Raw genomic sequence first — 9,069 nt, forward strand, 5'->3', positions numbered from 1 at the left:
TTGCAGTATTTACTTTTTTTGTGTGTTATTTCTTACATTATTAGCCCAGAATTATTTTGTGTTATTACATACAGCCCAAAATACCTTTTGGATGTCAGAGCGATGGTAACTCACCAGTATTACGACCAGGAAAACAACTTTCCAAATTGGATCCTTTGTTCGTATCCCCCAGGGCAATTGAACTTATTCCAGAGGCTCTCCAAAACATCGCCAGCGGAGAAGAGGTATTCAGAGTGGACTTCTAGTCCGTCTCAGGATGTCTGCACACCATCCACCGCTTCCGAGTATATTACTCGCTAATGTTCAGTCTCTAGATAATAAAGTAGATGAGCTCAGGGCGAGGATCTCCTTCCAGAAAGACATCATGGATTGTAACATACTCTGTTTCACGGAAATATGTCTCTCTCTCTCTCTCTCTCTCGATAGTACAGTGCGCAGACAGGAATAAAGAACTACCCAGGAAGAAGAAAGTTAGGGTGTATGTTTCATGATTAACTACTCATGATGTGATTGTGATAACATACAGAAACTCAAGTCATTTTGTTCACCCGACCTAGAATAACTCACAATCAAATGCCAACCGTATTACCTCCCAAGAGAATTCTCTTCGGTTATAGTCACAGCCGTGTATATTCCCCCTCAAGCCGATACCACAATGGCCCTCAAAGAAGTACACTGGACTTAATGCAAACTGGAAACCATATATCCCGAGGCCACATTTATTGTAGCTGCCGATTTTAGCAAAGCAAATTTGAGGAAAATGCTACCGAAGTTCCACCAACACATTGACTGGAATACTCACGCTGAAAAAACATTGGACAAATGCTACTCAACTTCTCGAAATGCCTACAAGGTCCTCCCCCACCCTCCCTTCAGCAAATCTGATGACAACTCCATTTTGCTGGTCTGACCAATCAGAATCCATGCTTCAAGATTGTTTTGATCACGCGGATTGGGATATGTTCTGGGTAGCCTCTGAAAATAAAATTGACAAATACACGAATACGGTGATTGAGTCCGTCAGGAAGTGTACAGGAGATGTTGTACCCACTGTGACTATTTAAACCTACCCAAACCAGAAACCTTGGATAGATGGCAGTATTCGCGCAAAACTGAAAGAGTGAACCATATAACCATGGCACGGTGACTAGGAATATGGTTGAATACACAAAGTTTAGTTCTTCCCTCAGTAGGTCAATCAAACAGGCAAAACGTCAGTACAGAGACAAAGTGGAGTCGCAATTCAACGGCTCAAACACGAGACATATGTACCAAGGTCTAAAGACAATCATGGACATCAAAGGGAAAACCAGCCACGTTGCGGACACCGACGCGGCCCGCTACCAAGGACTGTGGGCTCTCTTTCTCCGTGGCCGACTTGTATAAGACATTTAAGTGTGTTAACCCTTGCAAGGCTGCCGGCCCAGACGACATCCATTGATGCGTCCTTAGAGCATATTCAATCTCTCCCTGTCCCAGTCTGCTGTACCCACTTGCTTCAAGATGTCCGCCTTTGTTCCTGTACCCAAGAAAGCAAATGACTATCGCCCCGTTGCACTCACTTCTGTCATCACGATGTGCATTGAGAGGCTAGTTAAGGATCATATCACCTCTACCTTACCTGACACCCTAGACCCACATCAATTTGCTTACCGCTCCAATAGATCCACAGACAATGCAATCGTCATCGCACTGAACATTGCCCTATCCCATCTGGACAAGAGGAATACCTATGTAAGAATGCTGTTCATTGACTATAGCTCAGCTTTCAACACCATGGTACCCTCCAAGCTCATCATTAAACTCGGGGCCCTGTGTAAGAACTCCATCCTGTGCGACTGGGTCATGGACTTCCTGACCGGCTGTCCCCAGGTGGTGGAGGTAGCAAACAACACCTCCACTTCACTGATCCTCAACACTGGGGCCCCACAAGGGTTTGTGCTCAGCCCCCTCCTGTACTCCCTGTTCACCCATGACTGCGAGGCCACACACGCCTCCAACTCAATCATCAAGTTTGCAGACGACACAACAGTAGTAAGTCTGATTACCAACAATGACGAGACAGCCTACAAGGAGGAGGTTAGTGCCCTGACGGAGTGGTGCCAGGAAAATAACCTCTTCCTCAATGTCAACAAAACAAAGGAGCTGATCGTGGACTTCAGGAAACAGCAGAGGGAGCACGTCGATCCACGTCGATCCATCAATCCACATCGATGGGACTGCAGTGGAGAAGGTGAAAAGCTTCAAGTTCCTACACATCACTTACAATCTGAAATGGTCCACCCACACAGACAGTGTGGTGAAGAATGCCCAACAGCACCTTTTTAACCTCAGGAGGCTGAAGAAATTTAGCTTGGCCCCTAAAACCCTCACAAACTTTTACAGATGCACAATTAAGAGCATCCTGTTGAGCTGTATCACTGCCTGGTATGGCAACTACACAGCCCGCAACCACAGGGCTCTCCAGGGGATGGTAAGGTCTGCCCAACGCATCACTGGGGGCACACTGCCCGCCCTCCACGACCCCAAGGACATCAACCACTCGAGTCATGGCCTGTTCACGCTGCTAGCATCCAGAAGGTGAGGTCAGTACAGGTGCATCAAAGCTGGGACCGAGAGACTGAAAAACAGCTTCTATCTCAAGGCCATCAGACTGTTAAATAGCCATCACTAGCTGGCTTCCACCTGATGACGCAACCCTGCACCTTAGAGGTTGCTGCCCTATATACAGTACATAGACTTGAAATCACTGGCCATTTTAATAATGGAACACTCTTCACTAAAATAATGTTTGCATACTGCTTTACTCATTTCACATGTATATACTCTATTCTATTCTACTGTCTTGCTTTTAGATTTGTGTGTATTGTTGTGAATTGTTAGATACTACTGCACTGTTGGAGCTAGGAACACAAGCATTTCGCTACACCCGCAATAACATCTGCTAAATATGCGTATGTGCCAAATACAATTTGATTTGATTTGATTTGAATCCTTCAGATACTAACTCCTATGAATCTCCCTGCCAAGAAACAAGTTTGATCATGGTGGATTATATATTGTATCACTTTTCTAACTCTCACGGAAGTACATTCGACAGTATACTGGCATAATATCTCATTGGGAGATGATAACACAATACCATTCTCTAAAATGAGTTTTGATATATGTGGTGATTCATTTATTTACTATCAAATGAGGAGAGACAAACTTGTCACACAAGTCAGAGTTATACTTAAACTAAATATTTTGGAGCAGGTCAATACAACGCACACATATACAGTGAATCGATTGAATGCTCTACAATAATGATGGCTGGTCAACGAATAACCCTCAGATGATTCCTTGAGAGCCCCGAGACAAAAGTACAAATGAATTTTATAGCCAAGAGACACCCCTTTCAACCTACATGATGAACAACAGATGTATAGAACGGGTCACAAGGTTAAGATTTGTATGAAAGATACTTATAATTCACTGCAGACAGTATCTGCTATAAAAACAGTTATCTTTGTGTGGAGACCAGGGTCTGGCCCTGGGGTCATCTCTTCCTGGTACCATATAGAACAGAAACATTAACTCATGCTCTGGAATGCGGTCTCTTTAGGTTTTTATCACCCAAAAGATACTGTAAATCTCCTGTCAGTGTTCCTGTTAGTGTTATCTCCCAGAGGCCCATCCTCATTAGAACACACACAGATTAGCATTCTAACAACCCCGTATTCTGTTGCATAAAACAATCATTTGATTCAATAAAAGTATTGTAACATAATCTTGTAATTTCCACCATATATATTTTTCCTGGCAAAACGTATCTGCTGTAAATGTATGAAATATTTTGAGCATTTTTCACCATGTTCCATCTATTCAGCTTTAGACCTATAGATGACACCGCCAACCCTCGGTTGAATAAGTCTCTCTAGCTCTCTTTGTTTTCCATTGAGTAATTGTAACGTTGTAATTGAATCTTTAGAATAATTGTCAATTTGGTGGTTTAGAGCGATCATTTCCTCTGTTAAAAGCTGGTTCCTCTGCCAGAAACCTGTTCTTTCTCCAGGAGGAATGTTTTATCACATGTCCCCTGAAGGCGAATTTGTTGGCGTCCCATGCAATAATGCTGATCAGCTGTGTACATATTGTGATTAAATCATTGAATGATGAAATGTTTGGTGTTATTAATACAATTCACATCCTCCAGAAAGGATTGGTTAAACATAGACAGGAAGTGCCGCGATGTGTGTAGGGGGGTTATGGAAAGCCACTGTGCGGTTATGTCTGACTCCTTTGGGTTTCCATATACAGTGGGGGAAAAATACACAGGTTCCTACAACACAGAAGTAAGACAGGAGATAACTAATTTTCCACTTTGACAAACATGTTCAGTCAGCACAGAAGAAGCATGCTACACCAGAGGGAAAGCTCAACTAATCCAACAGGTATTTGAGGGGGATCCTACAATATGATTTCGGGGAGAATGGCGTGATCGATTACTCGGGAAGTTCGACAGAGCATCAAGGAAGCTGCAACTCTTTTGAAAAGGTACGATTGAAACAATTTAGTTGGTTGGTGTGTAGGGCGCTGTCCATGGTGCTGTTGGAGCGCAGCGAGATTTCTTGCCATTGAACCTGTCACTTTTATGTTTATTGTGGCATAGCGTGATATAAGCATAGTTCAATATAATTCCGATGCAAGAACCCAATTGACTCCCCTGGGTATGGCTACATATTGGTAAGTTTCATCATAGAAATAGATCCTACATTCTATTATGGTTTCATTGGTAGCCTATTGGTTTACATTTCTGTAAATGGAACTTGGAAAACGTGTTTTTGTAGGCTGGCATTGCTTAATTTATTACTTGGATCGAATTTGATTCAGAGACGGGTATTGTACCATATCATGTTGAACTCATGAGCAAGCGGCATGATTTTCCATTTTCTAAGCGGGCCGGAATGCATCTCACTGTAGTAGGCTGTAGGCTAAGTTTTGGTTATTTGGACCTCCATTTGCCTTTTGTTTACTGCATTTGTTTACTGTTAATGTAACTAGCCTAAATATAGATTGTGTCATGCCTTTCTCAATCTGATATTTTTTTTATTGTCCTACCGCTGTTTTGCTCTGTTCCATTTGTTCGCATTCGCAGTTATGTCGGTATTCTAAGCCAAACTGCTATTCAGTATTTTTATTTGCATGCATGAATAATTAGGCTACTAATTTCAACATTTAGTTAGCATTATTTTGATAAGACAGATGTAGGCTGCAGTCACACTGTCACGCCCTGGCCTTAGTATTCTTTGTTTTATTTATTATTTTAGTTAGGTCAGGGTGTGACATGGGGAATGTTTGTGTTTTGTCGGTTTTGGGTGATTATATGGTAAAGGGGGTGTTGGGTGTAGTGTATGGGTTTGTGTTGAGTGCATGTGTCTAGCTGTGTCTATGTTGGTTTAGTTTTCTAGGAGAGTCTATGGTTGCCTGAACGAGTTCCCAATTAGAGACAGCTGATTTCTGTTGTCTCTGATTGGGAGCCATATTTAGGATAGCCATAGGCTTTCATTTGATGTGGGTAATTGTCTATGTTATACGTTTGTAGCCTGTATGTGCACTTCGTTCATAGCTTCACGATCGTTTTCTTGTTTTGGTTAGTGTGTAAGTGTTTTTGTTTCGTTTTTGCCTTCGTATTCATTAAAAGGAATATGGCTCATTTTCCTACTGCTGCGTTTTGGTCCGTCAATCCTCCACACGATCGTGACACACACGGCTGCAGTCACATAGCTGAATGTAATAGGTGAATTACCATACCCATGTTGAAGCTTATTCATTACCAAAACGGCTTAGCTGTAGGTCGCTGCCCATTTGCTGATACAGCTCAGCAGAGATAGGCTACAGATTTCAAAAGCACTCAATGATCTCGGAGTCTCTACATTTGAACTTGTTTTTTATTGTGGAATAGCTTGATTATATAAACAAAATTCAATATAACTCCAATGCAAGAACCCCGTTTTTTGGGGCACCACAGTGATTTCAACTGCCCCCTTTGTTACTTTATGCTGGGGCCAGGTCTGGCTCCTGAACATGTACAATGTGAGCTTAATGCATTTGGACCCACCTGTGGCCATAGGATGCCACCTAGTGGCCTTTTATAAACACCACAGAGCACATTTTTAAAATTCTGGTAGAGTTTGGAGCTTTTTGTGGAAGAAGAGACCACCACAGAATCAAAGCCTCAAAATATCTAGATCCTTAAAGAAATATAGTAAATAATAATACATAAATAAGTTATACGTGCTAATATGAACAAATCAAGTAGTAGTAAATACTAAGAAATAAGGGTACTAAATACTTAGAAAACCTCCCTTATTTTTGAAAACACATTCAAAGAACTTAAAGTAGCAATCAAACAAAACAAGTACAAAGTAAAGGTAGAAGAAAATGATGAGTGCCAATATAGGCAAACCAAGTGCATTAAGGAGAGGGGAGTAGGTGCTATAGAGGCCTCCCTTATACAGTATTTAAAAAAGAAACCACCTTCCCACATCTTAAAGTATTATACAAATAAAAGGAACAACACACACTAATGATCCAAGCAAAGTATTTATTGTAATTACCGCATAAAACAGTCAAATCATCCAAATATTACTGCATATATCTGTCCGATCACCGCACTACAAAAAGAGAGCTTGCAATTTTAACAAATCACCACACTTTTACAGCATACAAACTTTATCCCTCATCAGGGCATGAGATGGACACTATGTTTGGAACTGAACCTGTGCATGAGGTGACCAGTAATTATGTAAATGTTATCCCATTTGTCACCACATACTCTCGGTCTTTTCTGAAGTTTAACTCTGTAGTGAATGGTCACTTCCAGCAGACAAAGGATGATGAGGTTCTCCAACAATTCAGAGTAATATCAGCGAAACAAACATTTGAAAGATATGCTGGGACACTCTGGATTCAAGGATAAGCTGGTACAGAGTGGATCACATTTTTAACAAGTAAAGTGCATTCAGAAAAAGTGTCAGGTTCAGGGGTTACAGTATGGGAGGTTTTTCAACTGAAGACTACCAACATTGTATATTGTAATTAATACCTACAATGTGGAAAACAGGAACTCCTTGGAAGCCAGATTCAAAGAACACCTATATCACATATGGAAAGTCTATCACAACCACACTATACACACATTATAGATCTCATACAGTAGCACAACTAAGAATAGGAGGGTTGGAATCAAACCAAGGGAGGTCATTAACACAGAGACAGACTAAGGAGCGTTTTTGGATGAAAAAATTAAGTACTATTGATCCCACTGGTCTGAATGAGAAGTATTTGAGAAAGGCATGGCCACATAATAGCATCTGTCTCCATCTGCTGGACATTTTTGAGAAGACAGGTGGACTGGTAGTTTTTTTGCTTTTAGACAGAGGTAAATAGACCAGGTCTTGGTCCTAACCTTAACCCTAACCTTAACCAAACTCTTAACCCGAACCTTAAGCCTAACTTTAACCATACCCTTAACCCTACCCTTAATCCTAACCTTAACCTAACCCTAACCTAAAACCTTAAACCTAACCCTGACCTTAACCCTAACATTAACCAAACCCTTAACCCTAACCTTAACCCTAACCGAATTTAGGGAATTTTTACGAGGATTAAATGTCAGGAATTGTGAATAACTGAGTTTAAATGTATTTGGCTAAGGTGTATGTAGACTTCCTACTTCAACTGTATATGTGACCAAACAGACTGATTCTGTCTTATGTAGCAAAACTTGAAATGGTGTTTTATACATTGGATAAAAGTAGGGACTCAAAGCTAGAAAATGGTATATCATACACTACAGATGACGAACAATGGGAACGTAATTAAGGTTTGAAAGTTGATAAACTTTTAACCTCACCTATGGCCCTTGAATGTTTTGGTAAACCTACTGTACTGTAGAGCTCTTCTTTGTCTACACCAATTCAGCATCGTTCACACCCTCTTAATAAGCCTTAGCCCCGCCCATCTCTTTAAGGATTCACATGTGAGGCCTTGTGCTAAACGACCAAAGATTTCAAAAGACCAGAAAGTGGAGAGCAACACTGATATCTTTAAAAAAAAGCCTTGTTAGAAAGGATTATCTACAAATAGTGACCAGCTCATTTTATAGACAGAAGCATGCAACATCGCAGACCAATCCAAACTCATCTCTCGGCATGTCCAGCCCATCCATTATCTCAGCCAATCATGGCTAGCGTGAAGGTTCCTGACTTTTTCCATGGTTAAACCAACTAGGCTTGTAATTTAACAATTGTATTCGTATTTACAGATGGCATACAAGTGTATTATTAAGGCACATGAAAGTTCACATATTCCAGAAGGTCAAAAAAATAATTTTGATTTTTTTAAATAGACGTTTATGTTGAAATGGCTCTCCTGTGAAGTAGTGAGGCGCGACATATGCCTAGTTTCATGAATCGAGTCACATATGTGACTCACCACCTGGATTCGGTCGTATGTAGTAACATTTGAATTTCTGTGTTTTACATTGGATAAAAGTAGAGACAGAGTTACAAAATGGTATATCAGACACTGCATTTGAGGAAACAATGGGAAAGTAATTCTGCTTTGAAAGTTGATAAACTTGTAAAATCACTTTTGAGAAAACCGTCTTTCAATGTTTTGGTACTACTATTGTAGAGCCCTTCTTTGTCTACACCCATTCAGCATTGTTCACACCCACCCGTCTCTTTAAGGGTTGATCCAACAGTTCTGTACTAACTTGCTAGCTACTCCCAGACATCTAAGAGAGAGAGAACAGCTCACTGAACAGTACTTGCCCTGTTGCTCTGTGGTTTCGCGTTCAGAGCGCACAATGGAGCTCTGGCCAATAAGTAGGGTTGTTCCCAAAAGCTCTGACCTCACAACATTCGAGCACCCAAGCTAACTGGCTAACATTGGCTACTTCCAGACACATAATATTTATACTTTTTTTTCTTTATTTAACTAGGCAAGTCAGTTAAGAACAAATTCTTACTTACAATGACAGCCTACCGGGGAACAGTGGGTTAACTGCCTTGTTCAGAG

The sequence above is a fragment of the Salvelinus fontinalis genome, chromosome 17 (assembly GCF_029448725.1).
Source record: "Salvelinus fontinalis isolate EN_2023a chromosome 17, ASM2944872v1, whole genome shotgun sequence".
NCBI lineage: Eukaryota > Metazoa > Chordata > Actinopteri > Salmoniformes > Salmonidae > Salvelinus > Salvelinus fontinalis.